Source organism: Podarcis tiliguerta, assembly GCF_965153285.1.
Source record: "Podarcis tiliguerta genome assembly, chromosome: 3".
Lineage (NCBI taxonomy): Eukaryota > Metazoa > Chordata > Lepidosauria > Squamata > Lacertidae > Podarcis > Podarcis tiliguerta.
In genome coordinates, this window is record NC_139536.1 from 117093101 (window position 1) to 117114412 (window position 21312).

The 21312-nt window shown below is 42.9% G+C and overlaps 1 protein-coding gene across 3 annotated transcripts in view; it reads right to left on the reverse strand.

The window, feature by feature from the left end:
- Positions 1 to 21312, reverse strand: part of PELI1 (pellino E3 ubiquitin protein ligase 1) — a 75094-nt gene that overhangs the window by 43577 nt on the left and 10205 nt on the right. The window contains exon 1 of one of the 3 annotated variants that reach the window (XM_083435401.1): positions 17781 to 18233. The exons of 1 other annotated variant lie outside the window; for it this stretch is intronic. The gene's annotated coding sequence lies outside the window, so the exon portion shown is untranslated. Of the gene's footprint in view, positions 1 to 17780; positions 18234 to 21312 lie in introns of those variants that run through there. One more of the 3 variants, XM_083435400.1, reaches the window with a different exon arrangement.

The following is a 21312-nucleotide window of genomic DNA, read 5'->3' on the forward strand; positions in this document are numbered from 1 at the left end:
TTTATTAAATTTCTATACCACCCTTCACCAAAAGATCTCAGGGTGGGGGTTCCTTGACATGCACACCCAGCTTAGTCACCCCACTCCCCTCAGCTGGGAGAATGAGTCATCTCCTATGGTTCCCAGTTTTGTTCACTTTCCATTTGAATGCATGGTAGCATTAAAAGACTAATCTTCCATCTGCATTCTGAAGCGACACAAACCCATTTTACCACCTCAGCCTACAACAAGCTTAGTCCTACTACATCCACCAGTCAACATGTTTCAAGTGATTTCTTTGCTGATTGTTGGAAGAGGCAGGAGCATAGCCAATGTCTCCCAATCACTGATGCAGATAAAACAAAAACCTAAAGAAAAATGATTGGCATGCAGTCGCAGGTGAGGGAGAGCAGGCAAGCCAGATTGGAAGTCACTGTGAACTGTGGCTGGACAAACCAGGAAGTCTACTTTTAAGCCAAGGGCACAAGGAGAACAGGGTGGGAGGCGGCTGCACAAGCACAACTCATTTCAGATCTTCCAGACCATGGTTTAGTTGTATTTTTTGGACATCTTAACCACCACCTTGAAGGGGAAATTTCGTCCTAAAAGGTAATAAAAAGCAAACAAACCGAAGCAGCATGTTCCTGATTCTCCAAACCATGGATCAGGAGAGTAAGCGTGTTGCATGTTTACATCTGAACTGACTCCTTGTGCTTCCAGGAGGCAAATAACCAGATAATAAGCAGGTTACAGTTGTAACCAACATTATATTTTTTTCTATATTTACAGATGTACCCCTCCAGGATCTGAAAAAAGCCCTCAGGTGTTTAATGGGCAAAGAAACCCAGCGCATAAATTGTCATACCTGAAAGAAACACACACAAAATATACTCAGGCTTGAAACAAAAACTGTCCTCCAAAGTTGTGGCAGGGATAGTCATTGATCTCCAGACTTTTGAAGGTTTCAGTAGTCTCCAATAAAACAATGCAATAAGCAAAACTACCTGTTTAATTTTGTCATGTTGCTATGACTCAGGACAACTAGATACTCTGAATGATGTTTCACCACAGAGAAGGCAAGGCAGGTGCGGCCTTACTCATTTTCAGCCTACTTACTGTAGTCCCGAAAGCTTTTAGCAGCAATGTTATACTGCCAATTAGTCTGTAATGAAAAAAACCAGCCTGGTGCTCTTCAGGAATTTTGGACTGCAATCCACATTATTCCCAGCCAGCATAGCCAATGGTCAGGGCTGAGGGGAGTTAAAGTCCAAAACGTCTTGAAGGCACCTGGATGGGGAAAGCTGTCCTAAAGCTTTTAAGCAAATAAAAAAAGACAAGTTAATTGGTAACTTAATGCAATACAGTGGTACTTCAGCTTAAGAACTTAATTCGTTCTGGAGGTCCGTTCTTAACCTGAAACTGTTCTTAACCCGAGGTACCATTTTAGCTAATGGGGCCTCCTGCTGCTGCCTCGTGATTTCTGTTCTCATCCTGAAGCAAAGTTCTTAACTCAGGTACTATTTCTGGGTTAGAGGAGTCTGTAACCTGAAGCGGATGTAACCCGAGGTACCACTGTACTGTCTATTAGCAGAACAAAAAACCCATGTCCAATCCCTTTTCTACTCTCCATAAAATTTAGAGTTAACACAGTGGTACCTCAGGTTACAAACACCTTGGGTTACTTGGAGCAATTAGCCCAGATGTCCTTTCTGGTATGATTCACATGGTGAAAGAGTAATGGCTTTTGGTAACCCTCTCTAGGTGAGGGTCTGAGTCTGGCAGGACTGTTTACTCTATAGTCTTAACCCGTTCATGCATTTACTAGAGCTAAGCATGCTGATTATAGGAGGCTAATATTTATCTCACACTTTTGATGAATTAAAAGAGATAATGTGTGTGGTGAGGTTCAAGGACTATTTTATTGGATCATGCTGGAAGCTTGTGCTAGTGGAAGGATACTTTTTTTTAAAAAAAGAACCCTCTCCACAAAAATCTTCTAAAACTATGAGTATGAAAATTTTTTGGAAATGCAACCATTCCTCATAATAAGTGCATTTTGACAGAATAATGATCAGCAGCTGCCTTGGCTCCAAACATAGAGCAGGTTCTACAGAACCTTTGAACATCTTTTCAAAACATTAAGACCTTTATTTTTAGAACAACTTTTGGGGTGGCAGAGTTAAGTTTACACTCAAGTTGCTTTTCTCCACTACCAACTTGTCATTAATACATACCTGAAGTTAGAACTGGGCCTTCACTTACATTACATTTGACCTGCCATTCTCTTTCCTAGTTTGGAGAGCTTCCTTGGTTTGAAACCTTACAAATAAATAACTCTCTGCAAACTTGGTTGTCTCATCACAAGATCACGTGAATAAAGAAGCAGTTAAAACACCACATCTTAAAACAAGAGGCAGGTACAATCTTGAATGCAGTCCACAGTTCAACTGCTGGTAGGTTTCCAGTGGCTGCACCCAGAGCCTGAGGTTCCCCACTCCATTTTACAACTACCACAGCCATTACAATAGCCATTTTACTACCATCTCAACATTCCCCTCACCTGATGCAGACCCTGGTTGCTGCTATCCACAACAAAGCTGTTTCCTAGATCTGCTGGATCCCTCAGTGGCTTTTGATACCATTGACCATGGTATCCTTCTGGACTGTCTGATTCCGCTCCTTCCTGAGCCGTGTCCAGAAAATGGTGTTGGGAGGCGAGTGTTCAGACCCCTGGGCGCTCACTTGTGGGGTGCCTCAGAGCTGTCCTCTCCCCCATGCTTTTAAACATCTTTATGAACCCGCTGGGAGAGGTTGGGTTGGGTGTTCATCAATATGCAGCTCTACCTCTCTTTTAAATCAGAACTAGTGAAGGCAGTGAATGTCCTGTGTGAGAATCTGGAGGTGGTTGGAGGATGGATGGCAGCTAATGGATTGAGGTTGAATCCTGAAAAGAAGTATTGTTTTGGGGGGATGGGGGCGGGTGGGTGTGGGGTACTCCCTGGTCCTGAACTGGGTAACTGTGCCTCTGAAGGACCAGGTGTGCAGCCTATGAATCATTTTGGACTCACAGCTGTCCATGGAGGTGCAGGTCAATTCTGTGTCCAGGACAGCTGTCTACCAGCTGTACCTGGTATGCTGGCTGAGACCCTACCTGCCTGCGGACTGTCTTGCCAGAGTGGTGCATGCTCTAGTTATCTCCCGCTTGGACTACTGCAATGCACTCTACATGGGGCTACAACTAATCCAGAAAGCAGCTGGTGACTGGGAGCAGCCGCCGGGACCATATAACACTGGTCTTAAAAGATCTTCACTGGCTCCCAGTATGTTTCTGAGCACAATTCAAATTGTTGGTGCTGACCTTTAAAGCCCTAAATGGCCTTGGCCCAGTATACCTGAAGGAGTGTCTCCACACCCATCGCTCAGCCCAGACACTAAGGTCCTTCTGCCAAGGGTCTTCTGGCAGTTCCCTCACTGCAGGAAGTGAAATTACAGGGAACCATATGGAGGGCCTTCTATGTAGTGGCACCCTCCCTGTGGAATGCCCTCCCATCCAATTTCGAGGAGATAAAGAACCACACAACTTTTAGAAGGCATCTGAAGGCAGCCCTGTATCAGCAGGTTTTTAATGTTTGACATTTTACTATGTTCATGTCACACAGAGTGGCTGGGGAAACCCAGCCAGATGGGCAGGGTATAAATAATAAAATTATTATTATCTTATTATCAACTGTTTGCCCTTCCACTTTCCCCCAGGAAAACCCACAGTTTAACAGTGAATCGGAACAAACTGCAATCAAGTTTTCTGCAAATTGCCATTTGTTCTGATTTAGCACTAAAGAACGGGTTTCCTGGGGAAAAGCAACAGGGAAAAGGCAAGACCACTCAGACCCAATGCCTAGAAAGCACAGGGCAAGTAGAAAACCACGCAGACCTCTGCTTTCTTGGCATGGGACATGCAGAAGTGTGGACAAGCCCTTTAACCAGTCACTCCAGCAGCCAACATTGCTTTCAGCCAGTGGAGGTGACGCCAAGCTAAAGGAACTCTCAATAATGGCCAGGTGGAACTGCTGCTGAATGTGGGCCTCTGAGCAGCCAAGGTAAATGAATACGTGCCTGCAGGTATGGCAGATGCACCAACAAGCAAGATGATATCTGTCCAGGGGCCAAAGTGCTTGGGATCTTTGTTGAGGGTCAGAACATTGCCCAGAACAGTGGGACGGGGAAGAGAAGGGGGAAAATTCCACCTGGGAAAGTTAGGTGCTTGCACAGATGGAACATTCATCATAGCACAATGTTCAATTCCACCCTATGAAAACTAAATCAGCTTTTTTTGCACGTTACTACTGAATATATTCAATAGCAGACTTTTGAGCAGTGTTAGAAACTCAGATATATAAGCTAGGCGTCAAATGGCTCCTTAAGCCAATGTTACAGTTGCTAAAACAGAATGTCTAGTTGCCATATTTGGGATAGACGGCTCTAAAGGCTTATTTTTCAAATGATGGCCTGACTGTAATTGATTATCAGTTAATCATCTGGCTAGTACATTTGACAACCTTGAGCTACATTAAGAATCTGAGAACTGAAAGAAAAAAAGTCACTTGATCCAGCGACAGTCCATATACAGTGGTGCCTCGCAAGACGAAATTAATTCGTTCTGCGAGTTTTTTCGTCTTGTGAATTTTTTCGTCTTGCGAAGCACCACTGTGCATTGACGGTTTTAAGAAAAAGGCGCAAGACGTTTTTGTCTTGCGAAGCAAGCCCATAGGGAAATTCGTCTTGCGAGTTTTTCGTCTTGCGAGGCATTCGTCTTGCGAGGTACCACTGTATATATATATTGGCATATTCCTACCTCTTTTTCTTAATGGTGACATGGATCATTCATACAATGCTCTTCACAACTGTGAGGAGGGCACTGGGGCTGGGTAAGTGAAGACGAGCTACAGTAATTAACTGTAACATTGTTCACTGCTCCTGCTCAGGTGCCATCCTGGTGCAACATGCGCCTGGCTACTTCCAAACTCTGCCTTTGAGCCTTGCTGTGAAACTTGCCTCCAAGCTCTCCATCTCAAAATGCCGCCCCTGGTATTTCAGACCACCTGCAATTATTCTGAGGAATAAAATGTGGCATGAGGCAATTTTTAGTAACTACCTTATAGACCTCCAAAACAAAGATTGTGCCTCAATGTTTCCCAGCCATAAAATGTGGTGGGTAGGGGCCTACCACAGATTTAATGGCTAACTTCTCCTCTTTCCGCTTCAGAGTTCATCTGCAAAATGGTACTATTCTCTGTGACAAGGTCTTTGCCCAGCTCCCAGATGCAAGTTTAGGGTTTGAAATCAGAATCCCTAACTTGCAGGTACTCAAATGAGGATTTGTTCTTTATAACTAGGTCATCCCAGTGGCTTATAGGGTACAGGCTGGCTCTGCCATCACCACTTGAGGATGTCAGTTGGTGACCAGCTTGGACAGCTAGATTATGGAGCATGAGAGATCACGGAAGCCACCCACATCCAAGTTTAACAATACATATTTTCCAGTCACTTATCTCCCCCACCTCTTTACAATCTAGTAATATGGCTATGTTCCTGCTTCAGATGCATTTAAAAAGTGTATTGCGAGCACTTCAAAAAGTCTTGGTGCCACTGTGTGGCAACTGAATAAATCTTTCGCCCGAACCCTGAGTAAGCAGCTGCTGGCCCCATGAACTGCTGTTTCTCCAGCTGCGACACGAGTCAGAGAAAGCCTTGCATGGAAAGCAAGCACAACCCCTCTGCTCCCATGCCTTGGCTAGGCCAGCTGTGCACTTTGCACGTGCTCTGTCCCGGTGGAAGCACAAGCACCACCTTCGAGGAAGCAGCCAGCTGCAGCCCAGCCCGGGAACCAAGAAGCGGGCACCATGCCAGTCTGACACACTGGTGGGACAGCTAACGGATCCTGCAGGAAGTGCTGCTACTGCTGCAAAGCCCGGGGCGTTTCTGCTTCCCCGATTATCTGCACGGGAGGAGAGGTTAAGCCTTTGCTGCTGCTGCTGCTGTTGACGCATCCTCTCAAACAGGCAGAAGGGGAAGTGACAGGTCCTACCAGCTAGTTAAGCCTGCACCAAGTTAACCCTGCACGCCTGGTCTAAGTCTTGGCACCTCTTGGCAAGTTTTATTTCTGATGACTGTTGTAGAAAATTTGATTTGGTCATATTGGTCCATTCTCAATGCCATCCAACAGAGAAATTATTTCATTTTGCAGAACTGAATGGAGAATGTTGAATAACCATAATTAGAAATAATGCAGCTACTGTTAATTTCACAGTTAAAACATGTAATTAGTTATCTATATGCTATTTTTTGCCAGCACTGTGCACAAGTATAGAAATATATATATATATATATTTCAGTGCATAGCAAATAATGTACGTAGCTTTTAAAATCAAGCTTCTAATCTAGTTTCTCATCTTCTTTTATGTGTTTGTGTTTAAAAAATGGATTGTGAATATATATTGGTAATGGATTGTGAAACCCCTAAGAAAGTGGGAGGGCGCTTTAGTAGGAATTGTAGTGGGCCAGGGTTATATTGTCTGTAACTCCTTGCTCCTGCCTGTGACTACCAAACCAGTTTCAAATTCAGTTTTTCTTGGCAAAGAGCATGGATCACTATGCCATAGAAATATAAATATGGCCTTGGGAATACAGTTATCAAGAAAAATTTGCATAGGTCACCTTTTGAGGCATAGCTTGTTCATGGTTAATTACACAGCAGGAAAACACAATACAAACACAATAACATTGGTATTAACAATCACTGTGATACTGGTCTGCCTTACAGGGCGATCACAAGGATTACTGAAGTGTGTGTGCTTTGAAGCCTCAAAGTATATGTTAAGGAGAGACAATATGTTAAGGAGTTTAACAATAGGAGTAGAGTGCTGGATCTATGCAGAAATGAAAGTGGTAATGCTCTGGAGAGCTACTACTTATGGGTCTTATTATAAAATGGATAAATTTTTACTTTAACATATTGTTACAACTGCTATGTACTACCATACTGATAATAGAAGTAGATGTAATCAGTAGAATAGATATCAAAAGTAAGGTGAGAGCATGTTCCCTAAAAATTTAATTACATTACTAAATAAGAAAAGTCAATTCAGTGTCACAATTTTAGATATTCAAATGTAATTCACTACTGAGTCTTATACATCCTACAACCTCAGTTATTTTCTTTTCTGAACCAGACCAAAATAGTAAGAATGGAATGGATAAATTTGAACAGAACAAAAGATTGTTAAACAATATATTCATATTGCCAGAAAAAAATTCATTTCTTTTATAATCCAGGCCAAACCAGAAGGAATGGGTAAAATTTTACAGAACAAAAAAAAAAATTAATTAAATTTACGGTATATGTTTTGCAAGGAAAATTTGCGTTTCAGCATTCTCTGGCAATACAGACGCCATTTGTCTTTGAAGAACATTGCCAGCCATTCTGAACACACTTTCAGATGGCACACATGTTCCTCAGATAGCCCAAAACCTAGTTGCAAGCACCTTCAACATTGGGAAGGATGCCTCATGTCTCTTCCACCATGTCAAAGGGGACTCTTCAGTGTTCACTGTTGGCAAATAGACATATCTTTTAGCTTTTTTTCTGCTTTTAATCCATCATCTGCCAGTGCCAGGTCCTCCACTTTTTTTGTGGTGGAGCATGGTGAGTATTTGGCTCTGCAGAAGCAGCACACAGACTTCCATGCAGCCTGTCATCATCTTTATGGCATCCTGTCCGACAGCCTCAGGAGCCTCCCAGAACGCTGGGTCACACAGAGGATACAAAGATGAGATATCAAAGGGGCAAGAGGAGAACTGAGAAGAGTTCTAGGGTAGGGAGTGGGACTGGAGGAGAAAATGGGGAGACACACAGATGCCGATGGGGGGATAGAAGAGGTTCAAACAACAGAGCAGGGTGCTTTTCTTCTTTTACTCTGATGCAACTTGCAAGCCAACAACCATCTCATAGAATAGAATCATAGAATCATAGAGTTGGAAGAGACCACAAGGGCCATCGAGTCCAACCCCCTGCCAAGCAGGAAACACCATCAGAGCACTCCTGACATATGGTTGTCAAGCCTCTGCTTAAAGACCTCCAAAGAAGGAGACTCCACCACACTCCTTGGCAGCAAATTCCACTGTCAAACAGCTCTTACTGTCAGGAAGTTCTTCCTAATGTTTAGGTGGAATCTTCTTTCTTGTAGTTTGGATCCATTGCTCCGTGTCCGCTTCTCTGGAGCAGCAGAAAACAACCTTTCTCCCTCCTCTATGTGACATCCTTTTATATATTTGAACATGGCTATCATATCCCCCCTTAACCTCCTCTTCTCCAGGCTAAACATGCCCAGCTCCCTTAGCCGTTCCTCATAAGGCATCGTTTCCAGGCCTTTGACCATTTTGGTTGCCCTCCTCTGGACACGTTCCAGTTTGTCAGTGTCCTTCTTGAACTGTGGTGCCCAGAACTGGACACAGTACTCCAGGTGAGGTCTGACCAGAGCAGAATACAGTGGCACTATTACTTCCCTTGATCTAGAGTATTTACCTCCTGCTTGGATTCAGGAGCTTCATATACTAGGTTAATTAAGAAACCTATGGGCTGCTTCTGCCCCCCAAGAAAGGCGCACACAACAAACACAGGAGGTCCCCCTCTTTTATTCTGAAGCAACTTGCAAGTCAAGCATGGGGGAAATTCCTCCTACTTGGCAATAGAGCAATAGCACAGCAGCATCTCACAGAAGTTCCTTGGAAGTTCAGAAGGGAAACACTTAACACACACACACACACACACAGAGAGAGAGAGAGAGAGAGAGAGAGAGAGAGAGAGATATCGAGCGCAGCAGCGCAATCCCACAGAAGGGATGATTTTTGCTCAGCTTTTAACTAGTTCTCAAAGGCGATTTTTGCAGCAGTACAACCAAAAGAGGTTGTGATAACTGAAAGAGGCTGCAGTTCTTTGTGTAGCGATGGCAGGGAAGAGCTGAGGCGGAGTTAGCAAGGGCTGAACACACAGGAAGAAGCATCGGCTTCCCAGTTATTCCAATATTGTGCTTTTTGAATACCTCACACACAATTTGCAATATATTGCAGGGTCATTTTTTTAAAGAAAGTTGATTTGATTTAAAATTTGCTATCAGACGATACAGTATATCGATTTATAGCACAGCCCTAGACATATTAAGTTATTCCCTTCCCAGTTTACCCACTTGTGTGAAGGCAGGAGCAGAGCAGAAGGGCTTGAGCTGTGTGCACCACAGAGCTTACTAAAGCAAAGTTTAGCATTACATGGAAACGTAGCCTTACTGGCTACCTGAAACAAAACTACAGTATAGGCTAGCCAAAAGTTTCACAGAACTAATTGTCTCAGCTTTTTAAACCGCCTGGGGAATAATTGCATCATGATGTTAAGATATTAATAACAAACAAACCTGACAAGTTTAATCAGAGCCTCTTAATTGTGATTTACACCATAAAGTAGCTCAATCCAAAGACACTCCTTTGAATGAAGAAGGCTATTTATTATTATTTCCATGCACCAGTATTGACTGGTGAAGCCTAAAATCCTCCATGAAAAGCAAGATTCAAAGGGAATTTAATAAAACTAGATGCAGAGTACAAAACTGAACAAAATCTGGTTTGGGAGCTTTCAGTACATGCAATACTCTAAATCAGGCACAAGTCCTGCAGAACACGAAGTACTTGCAGGCAGAGTCTGCCAAGAGCCAGGAATATAGCAGCTATGGCTTTGAAGAACAAAAGCAGAACTTGCTAATCATTTCCACTTGAAGCCCCCCCCCCCCCCGCCCTTTTAAAATACCCATCAAGGTGATCTCTGAAGGAAATATTAGAGTTAACTGGCAAAGCACGACTAAATGCTGCACATGGCTTGGCAGAGGACCAATATCTGCCATTTTAAATAGTAGCACAGGTTATGAAAAGCTGCTAAACCCCATCATGTAAGTTGCCTCATAGAAACAATATACAATGCCATTCAGCTGGCTTACTCAGGCAGCTGCCACATGAACTGTGCTACAGAGATCAGTGAGCTGAAGCACCGCAAGAGCCAAAATATTTTAAATGATTTAATAAGTACAACTCATCAAACTGACTCATAATTGAATGAATTATTATTTACATGCTTCTCGTGATCTACATTTGTTTATACACAGCACCTTGTGAACATTGTAATGCACATGACCAAACCATGCTGCCACCCTATAAAGTAGCTACAGGTACAGTGCAGTTTGCCTTTGGTTAGGCAATCTGATACGCTAGCAAAAGAATGCATTTATTTCTCCCTATACAGATTCAAGGGGATCTAGTCTATGAAGAAGTCACAAAACTATGGACAAATGCTATTTTCACTTTAACAGAATAGGAAAATAAAATGCAAAGGTTTAGACTGCACGAAAACTAAAATAAATAAAAGTCAACAGCACACATAAGATGCCTAATTTTATGCTTGTTCCCCAAGTTTACTAGACAAGCTTTAAGCCATTTCCTTTTATTTCCTGGAATCAAACAAGTAACCACGGAAACTCTAACTACTAACTACATTTGTTTTTTCTCATTCTGCAGAGGAAAACCTGCATGTACACAACAGCCAAAAAGGAGGGTGGAGCAAAGTTTGCAGCAGATGGTGGGAAACTGAGGAACTGACATATTTTTAGAATTAGCAACATATCCCTAGTGGTACATTACAGAAGTGGAATGAGCTATGACTTTCTCTGAAAGGAACATATTTACAATATAGAAAGGCTACATATGTAATGAATTTCAGATTTTTTTGCTAATCACATGCAAGCCATGTAGTTTAGCTCCATGCTTTTTCAATTGTATGTTGTCCTTACCTAGCAAATTGTTATCATTCACTTATATGGCAGTTCAAACAGTCACACACCTAAATGCAATGGTTTGGCACTGAAGGTAACCTGTGCCTTCCTGGATCTAAGAGAAACCAAGGGGCTGGGAGATATTATTTGACTCACAACTGAACTTTAGAACAGACTCTGTTGTAAAGTTAGGTGACATCAGGCAATATGAAAGCTTGATTGCCGGTGTTTAACCTGTAACAGCTCATTTACAAATGTGAGCCATTGCTTGAGACTGCATAGCATGTAAGGAACAACTGCACCTGCAAGCTGCATGCAGAATCACCCATTACACACTTTACCTCTGTGAACACTGATCTGAGTTTACTGATGCTGCCTGGGATGTGGGAGAGAAGCCTCACCTCACCTGCCTGCGGATGGCAAAGTTGTAGGTGGCAAGGAAAGGCACGGCAAGAGGCAACCTTTCTCCTTGCTCTTCCCACAATTACAACAGTATACTTGACCAGGCCCAGCCCACGGCCCTTTCCTCCTCCTACCCATCATTACATAATGCTGGTGACTTTTAAGTCTAATGTTCCCATATCTTCATTAGAATCTGATGCATATTCAGATCATAGGTGTTAAAGTCAGATGCACACAAGATGCACACATACAGTCCAACAAAAGCACCACATTTTCAGCTCACACTATAGTTTTCTTCCTGTCCACACCAGGAAGGAGGCTTTTGTGACCATGGAGGGATGAGAAAAGCAGCATGTTTTTGCATGAGTAGAATGCGTGCTTTTATTTAAAATGCATCTCTGGGTTATTTGTGGGGTATAGGAATTCATTCATTTCCCCCCACAAAATATAGTCCGTCCACCCCCAATGTCTGAGGGACAGTGGACTGGCCGGCTGCTGAAAAAGTTTGCTGCCCCCTGTTCTAGCTAGTTCTTACTGATGTAATCAAGTGAGCAAGGAGAAGATTCCCCAACAACACTATCTCAAGGCAATGGCAAGCGAGCATCTGTGAGCACTGCACATACACTTTGAGCTGACTGACTGCACAGGCAAATGGGAAAATGCTATATCTTTCTCTTAAAGAAAGGACTCCCCCCCCCCCCCTTTCATGTGTTATTTCCTTCTGCAAGAATCCTGGAGTGCACATGCCCATTTCTTTTCTTGCTATCACGCCAACACCTTCCTTTGCTCCGAGGTGGCATAAGAGAGAACCATCTTCAACGAAGCTGTAGAAAGGCTAGTTCTGTTCTGTTTATTTTAAGAGAGGCACATGGCAGGAAAGTCCACTATGGTATAGTCCAAAGGCCTTAGATTTATTATCAATTTGGGTGATGGTCAACTATGACCAAGTTCTACTTTACCATGAAATGATAAATTGAAAAATGCCAAATCACCAAATTGTTAACTCGAAAATTATTAATAATGTACACACACATACACACACACACACTAATATGGCAAGCCCATGCCTATGCCTTACAATCTAGAAACCTAGTATGTTGCTGAACAGCACATATTTATGATGCCTAAAAGCACATTAGGGAGATCTAGGACAGGGGTCAGCAAACTTTTTCAGGAGGGCGCTGGTCCACTGTCCCTCAGACCTTGTGGGGGGCCGGACCCACCGCCTCCTGAAAGCACCTCCCTGCCTGTGCCACTCATGCCGCAGCTGCTGACGCTGCCTCGTCTTTGGGAGCGTCGGCGTTCTCTGTCTCGGCGGGGCACAGAGCCCATGCTGCTGGCCTCCACGCTGCTGCTGCTTCCTTCCTGCTCGGCCGCTTCCTCCCGCTCGGCCGCCTCAGCAAGAAGGAAGCCAATCAAAAGCCATGCCAATGTTGCTGCCCGTCCAGAGGCACCCACGGTTTTTAATTGGCTGCTGGAGCTTTCTGCAGCCAATCAGAAGCCAAGCCGTGCCGCAGAAGTCAGCCTCCGCATGGCGAGGCCTCTGCGCCATGCCTGTTCAGAGCGGGGACTGACCGAGCGCGTGGCAGGGTCTGTAAGGTTTGCGGGCCAGATTAACAAGCCCGGTGGGCCGTATCAGGCCTGCGGGCCTTAGTTTGATGACCTCTGATCTAGGACATCACTCTTGAGCTTTGTTCCAGGGTAAGAACCAGTGTTTGAAATTAGCCAGGTGCCAGTCGCATTTTGCAACCGGCCATTTGTGACTGGATGGAAAATGTCCAGGCGACACTATTGGTGCCTAGCATCTCCACCTGCCTAGCTGCAGTCAGCTGGTCTGCCAGCCACAACGGAAGCAAATAACACGCCTCTTTTGCTGCTGCGCTACCCCCGCCCAACACCTGATTTCCCCATCACTGCATGTCTTTTGTGCAGCTGCAAAAGCCTCTTTTTCCTACCACTACTCTACAGACCACCTGATTCACCAGGGGGCTTTCTTATTTTTGCTGTGAGGCTGCCTGGTCTGGTGGAAGGGCAGGAAAAAAATGTGCCTAGACATTTTGTTTTGCCACCCATAACCTAGGTCCCAGGAGCGGCATGGGTCCTACCATTCCTATGCCAGTTTCTAACACTGAAAGAAATACAACACAGATGAAATAATGCCAGTGTACAGACCTAAACACAGGTTGAGAGAAGCACAAAAGGACTCAGATTTTTAAATTTTCCTTCCTCCTTTCCTAATTACACAGAATCCAGACTTGTGTAGCTGGAGATCTGCCTCTCAATGGGAACCTACTGAGTCTGTCCTTTGATGTCTTCCAAAAATAGGAAATGCCTCAAAAGCTGTAGCAAGGACAAGCTAAAGGGAGTAGATCTTTGCATATTTTCATCCTCAAAACTATGATCAACAAACAGAGAATCAAGCAGAGGTACACAGTTCCTTTTTTGGTCACCTTTTAATCTACCATTTTAAAGAAAGCAGGTCAGCAGAAGAGAATACATCTTCAAATATCTTCAAGGGCCATCACATGGAAGATGGAGAAAGCTTGTTTTCTCCTGCTCTGGAGGCCAGAACCTGAACCAATGGCTTCAAGTTACAAGAAAGGAGATTCCAAGTAAACATCTGGAAGAACTTTCTGACTCCTTTCTTAAGAGACTCCCGCTTCTTGATCATGCGAGGTTTTTAAGCAGATGGCCATCTGTCATGGATGCTTCAGTTAAGATTCCTGCATTACAGGGGGTTGGACTGCATGATCCACAGGATCAACTCTACAATTCTGTGATTCAGTATTTGCCTGATTACAGTACAGATATGAAGGTGGATTCATCTGACTTCCTGCAAAGAGAGAAAACCTCCAATTCTACACCCTAGCTAGCATAATATCCATTTAAAATCTTACCAATCTAAATAGCAGAACATCTGTATAGTAAACTACTGTAGTTTGACTATCACATTCCTTTTTATATAGCAATGGGGTTTTTTAAGTGCTTTAACTCTGGTTGTGCTCAATTTCATCAACATTAATTGGTGGCATAATATATGAATTAAACATAACCTCTACCTTATTTCTGAGAATGAAGCTGTATTAGACTTCCAATAGCTTTGGGAATTTAGGTCTGTATCATCAAGCTTATGAAAATAAATTATGTCATTTTGAAGATACTACTTTCCCTTCACAAGCTATACAGTTCTGCCACTGTATCTAAAGGCTGACATAAAATCTCTTTATATTTACCAGCTCTGGACATGCAAACTCACACTTTTCCCGACTTATGCTGTTGGAATTTAGTACAGGGAAACCAGAATTATTGCTGGGGGCGGGGGATGGGGAGTGAAGTGGGAACCCAACAGCATTTGAATTGAAGCAGCTTCACCTACTAAGCCTTGGCATTTGTGCATCACAACAAAAACTCCATTCAAAGGTGACTCTACTTGTGTTGAATCCATGTATTGTCCGCAACAAACATTTGCTTAGGCCTATGACTTTTCCTCATGCAGGTCAGGTTGCACTACACACCCACATCCAGTCCAATACATGCAACTGCAATCCTTCAAAACTGGAGCGAGGAGGAGGGTCCTGAGAGCCCTGCTAGATCAGACCAAAGGCCCATCTACTCCAACATCCTGTTTCTGCAATGGCAAATCAGATGCCTCTGAGAAGCCACCAACTAGGACATGAGGGCAATAAGAGCACTCTTCTGCTGTTGCTCCTCAGCAACTAATATTCTCAGTGACTAGGGCACTGCCTCTGATCCTGTAGACAAGTACCCACCAATAGCCTTATCCTCCATAAATTTGTCTAAACATTTTCTAAAGCTATCCTAGTTTGTAGCCATCACAACATTCTGTGGTAGCAAATTTCCATAGTTTAACTATGTGCTTTGTGAAAACTTCTTTTTGTCTGTCTTGCACTCCATAAAACTCAATTCATTGGGAAACCTAAGGTTTTAGTATTAGGTTTTTTTTTGGGGGGGGGGGGGACACAACTTCCCCTAGGGACTTTCTGCATGCCACACGGTTTTATACACTTTTATCATAACCCCACTTTACTTGCCTTACTTCTAAGCTAAATAATGCCAAACAGTGTCACCTGTCCTTTTAGGTGAGTTGTTCCTGATCATTTTATTTGCCCTATTCATAACCTTTCCCAGCAGTTCAATACATCCCTTTCAAGGCGTGGCAACCAACACTGTACAGAGTATTCCAAGTGTGGACTCATAGATTTGCTCATTCTTTTCCTAATGATCTATAGACCCAACTTCCCATCTACTCCTTACTTCAATTTCTCATCAGTTATTCACTGACATAACATAACTATATTAAAATTTAGTAATCTTTAGTCTAACTTAAATTTTACATCATACTTGAAACTGCTACTGAAAATTATTTGAATGCTGCAACAGAGTTTAAACCACAATTATTATTTTTCAGATAATTTTTTAAGATAAATACCTATTTTAGTTTGTTTTTTATTTTGATTTTTTCTGATTTTTTCACTGACTAATCCACCACAGCTTCCAAATCCCTTTCCTGACCAGTCAGTCAGTCAAAGAGTGATCACCATTCAGACCAGGCATATCCACATTAGGCTTAAAACAGTCATAATTGATTATATCTGAAGCTGAAGCATGTACAAGGAGCAAGTAGGACCACCTATAAAGCAAAATCAATATATTCTCCACCCTGGGAGTGGGGGGAGGGGGGAGAGACACAAGGCAAGGCTACACATGCTGAAATTAGGAGTAGATCCTCTTTCTACCTTTATTTGTCAGTTTAGATTAAAAAAAAAAACCCTATTAAGAAGAAAATCCCTGACCATAACGAGGTCTCTAAACCATTTAAACAAGTTTTCCAAGAATCTCTCATGTAAGCTCACAAATAACAAAACTTTTAAAAAACACCACTGAAGTGCACGGGTGGTAATAAAACCTGCTGACAGCTCAGACTTCAAAAGTGGTGCATTTGATCTTGTGCCTCAAATATAATACATTTTGAAACAAGGCACTTGGATTCACTTGAAACTACTTCCCAGTCGATGTATGTAGTAGTTGGCCTTGGTGTATTCATAGTTTTTCCATATTCATCAGTCAATAATTCCAAAGATCAACAGCAATGCTGCATTTATTTAATAGGGCCAAAACCTCAGGAGCACTTTTTAGTATTAGTATCAGAATTAGTTCTCTTAAAATATGTTCTCTGAATATCAAACTGGGAACACAAGCATGAAAATATATCTTGTCAATGGACCAGATGTTTGGATAATACTGACAGTTTACAGGAAGTATCAATTTTAGTGAGAGATATTAAACCCAACGTACAGCATACAGGCAAAAACACCCTAGACTATAAGCAGCACATCTAATATAAACATCCAGCATGCTACTATACCTTTCATTATAATATGCTTTGTGAGATACAAAATAGAAAACAGGAAACTTAGCTTCACTCTCACTTCTGGCCATTCCACTTTCCTTCCCCCTTACAAGTTAAGCATAGAAAAAAATAATTCCATTGCGGGACAGCTCAGATTCAGAACAGATAAAACTGGAATTCAGCTGATAGAAAGCCAAGAAGAGGAATCACAATGATTGTACTGAAAAAGTCAGTTGACTCCCAGCCAATATAAAACATGTAGCCTTTTAAAAGGTAATGTGATAAAACACTTCACAGAAAAGTACAAAGTCATAAACCAAGACTCATGGAACTATGTTTTGCAGGTTTTTAAATGAAACAGTATAACACAGAACTTCAAATTAGTAGGAGCAGGTGTAAAAGATTTCCCTTTAAGAGATGACACACTGACAGATTGAACCAAATCATAACTAAAGCACAAAGATGACAACATCAAAACCCTCATCATCTCAAATTACTGTACTCCTCTTTTGATAAAAACAAATAAGAAATTAAACAACACCTCCTCCTCTATTTTAGCCCTTTAAAAGAAACTGGAGAAGGAAAATAACTTTGCTACAAATACATCACACTAGGGTTAATTGAGACCGAGGACACAAGGCCAATTTTTAAAAGCAAACTTTAAAAGGATAAACACCACACCAAAAACTTGTTTCCTTTTAGAGGTGGGAAATCCTTTGGTGGGGACATAAGAACACAGGAGAAAAAAGCTTTTACACATTAGCACAAAGGAATACTGCTTACTTTGTTCTGCCTTTTTTATTATTCAGCTAACGTCCAGGACTACTGTACTTTAGTTAGTCCTGGGCAAACCCAGCTTTAGGAAACGCTTCGGGCTCCCCCTAAAAAGGAGAGATTTCCCCTAGAAAAGCTCCATGACAAAGGCACCGCCACCCCAAAATAAAATGACTCCAACCACAGCCAGGTTTTTGCCAGAGGAAGAGGCTGAGCTCGGCCGCCTGTGCGATTTCCCTTTCCAGGAGGACAAAGAACAGCCCGCAAACCTCAAGACAGCGGCGACGCAAGAGGCGGAAAACAATCCAGGGACACGCGCACACACACATTCGGGGGGTAAACACGAACTGATTCTTTTCTTCCTTTTACCGTTTTCTTGCTTTTACAGTTTAATTCTTCATAAAAACTGCCTTCCCCCCGTTTCCTCGCGTCCCGGCCAAACCCGACAAATGGTGACTGGAAACAAAACCCGGAGCGGAGCGCGAGGCTGCTCACCCAGGACGGGACCCGCGGCGCTTTCCTCCCGCGGACAAGTCTCCTCCCTCCGGGAAGCCCCTCAAAACACCACAGCAGCCGGAGACACCGCAGCCGGGCGGGGAGCGAGGCCCGCGCGCCGAGGCCGGAGCGGAGTCCGAAGGGGGCGGAAGTGGCTGGCCAGCGCCTCCGCGGCCTGCGAGGAAGAGGGCGAGGGCGGCGGGCCAGAAGCCGAGCGGAGCCTCCGGGGCAGCAGCAGCGGCACAAGAAGAAGCAGAAGCAGCAGCAGCAGCGGCGGCCGCTCCGGCGCACAGACACATATAGCCCGGGAAGCGGGCGGGGAGGCGGTGACCTCATAAGAACGCGCCGCCCCGCGGAGGATGACGGGAACTGTAGTCCTCCGGAGAGGGAGGCGCTCCTGAAACAAGGCCCCGTCCGCCAACATGGCGCCGCCCAGAGTCATTGGACGGGTCTTTGTTTGGTTTTGGGAAGCCCCGCCTTCATTTGTTTGCTTATTTATTAAATCATTCCAACAACTCAGATTAATAGCACCGTAAACCCGCAACTTGCGCGCGTTTAACTTGTGCGCATTCAGATTCAATGACTTCCCTCCCTTCCCTTCCAAGATTCTATTAGATTATCTAGCATTCATGCATATTTTAATATATCCATCTACTTCAGTTCTCCTATCTTGCATCACTTTCAAATATGTTATGCTATTGAATTTACCTTAATACAGTACTGCCAACGTGTTCAACTGTGCACAATTATTTTCTACATACTCAATGAAAATTTTCCACTCCTCTTTAAATACCTGTTTTTCTTGTTTTCTTATTCTACTTGTTAGACCAGCTAACTCTGCATATTCTATCATCCTGAGTTGCCAATCCTCCTTGCTAGGGACCTCCTTCACCTATTTTGGGGCTAACAAAATCCAAGCTACCATTGTTCCATACATAAATAGGTTTTTCTGACACCTAGGAACCTTTGTCTGGACAATTCCTAACAGAAATGCCTCTGGTTTGGGGGGGGGGGGGGAGTTGTTTTTAAACATTTTCCCATCTCATTATATATCATTTCCCAATATTCTTTAACTTTTTTGCATGCCCACCACATATGGAAAAAGGTCCTTCCATTTCTTTACATTTTCAACCCAAATCAGATTCCGCTTTATACATCCTAGCCAATCTACTTGGAGTTAAAAACCATCTATGAATCATTTTAATGTAATTCTCTTTCAATGTGTGGCATGCCGTAAATTTCAAATCTTTTTTCCAAAGTTTCTGCCAGAGGTTTAGTTCTGTATTATACAATATATCCATTGCGCAGTGGGTCATTGAAGCTTTAACCAGCTCATCTTTTGTTTCCCATTCCAATACAGTGGTACCTCAGGTTACATACGCTTCAGGTTACATACGGTTCAAGTTACAGACTCCGCTAACCCATAAATAGTACCTCGGGTTAAGAACTTTGCTTCAGGATGAGAACAGCGCGGTGGCAGCAGGAGGCCCCATTAGCTAAAGTGGTGCTTCAGGTTAAGAACAGTTTTAGGTTCAGGATGGACCTCCAGAACGAATTAAGTTCTTAACCCAAGGTACCACTGGAATAGTTTATACATTTTTGATGATAATGATGATAATTTTTCCTTATTCTGCACTAACTGTCTTTCAAATTGTGAGCTTTGGTCCCAAAATCCATTTTTCTTATCTAATTTAAACCTATCATATGTTGATGATACTGTAACCAATCAGTAACTTGTCTCCTTATTTCTTTCATTGGTTTCAATCTGGGTTTACTCCCTGAAAAGTCCAGCACGTCTCTATAGGTCGCCCACCATCTACCTATATTGAGTCTCTTGATTATGATTGCTTCAGTTGGCAATAACCAATGGGGTGTTTTCCTTTCCATCAAGTTTTTGTATTTCTCCCAGACTCCATAAAAATTTATCCTAATGGTTCATGAAACGCTTATAAATTTTAGCTTTCTCATACCAAAGGCATGTATGCCAGCTGAATTTCGTATTTTGGCCTTCCAAATCTAAAATGTGTGCATTTCCCAATACAATCCATTCCCTTAGCCAACACAAACAAGCTGCCTCATAATACAATTCTAGGTCTGGCTAGGCAAAGCCCCCTCTTTCTTTTGTATCTATCAAAATTTTATGTTTTGATAGATGTTATTCGAGGCTATTTCACCTGCCAGATGAATTTAGAAATATATTCTTTCCTTTCCTTGAAACAACTTAAGTTATTAACAGTCGGGATGGACTGAACAATCGGGATTGACAACATTTTAAGGCAGTAAATTCATTTTAATGGCTGAGATTCTATCTAATAAGGAGAGTTTCATTCTTCCCCAAATCTCCATCTTTTTATTATCTTTCTACAGTTTAATATAATTATATTGAAATAGAGATTTCTCATTGTCAGACAAATCCCTAGGTATTTCTTACCTATTTTTAAGCCACTTACCATTTCCAAAACCTTTTTCGACTGGTCGTCCATGTTTTTAACCAACATTTTAGTCTTTTCTGTGTTTCTTTTAAGGCCTTCCACTTCTTCTAATGCCTTGGGGACACTCTCTGTTGGTTGTTCCAATGTTCACACCACATTGTCAGCAAATGCCTTTAATTTATATGATTGGCGCCCCACTTCTATACCTTTAATTTCCCTATTTTCCCTTATATTCTGTAACAATATTTCCAATGTCAAGATAAACAACAACAGGGATAAAGGGCAGAAGGGCCAAAAACAGTTGGCCTTTCACAGGGCTGGCCCAAGATATGTTGGCACCTAAGAACAGACCCCAAGACACTGATGCCCCTCCCTGCCAGAGAGGAAGGGGGAGGGAATATCTACACATCAGGGACAAAGGGGAAAGAAAGATTGACATTGGGAACTGCTGCCCCAGGGAATCTTTCTGCCTGAGGTAGTTTCCTCCCCTTGTCTCATGGGTGGGCAGCCCTGGTCTTTCAGCAAAGCCCATGGAATAGCCCTGCTTCCCTTCTCCCCCTCACATCCTGATGTCTGCTGCTAGGTGACTCAAGGACAGCAGGCTTCTGTGGCAGAATTATACAATTATATAAACTCTACTTCTATAGGAGCGCCAGATGATTATATGCTGATAATTTTAATGGTATCCCATATATCAAACAAGTAACAGAAGGACCACAGCCATGTGCCTGTGTCTTTGAGCCCAGGGCTGATCTTGGACAGTTTGCTTTCTGGGAAGAAAGGACAAGATGGCATGTCCCTTGGTTCACATGTGGAAGTTAACTGGACCGGCGGTTTAACCTTGCTTCTACTCTGGTGATGAAACAACATCCTCTACTGAACTTAAAAACAGCAGGCCAGATGAAGATAATCTGTATGGCAAGCACAGCTCTGTCTTCCAAAACTTTGGCCTGACTTGTTCACTGCACTACCTTGCACCTGTCTGCTGCTT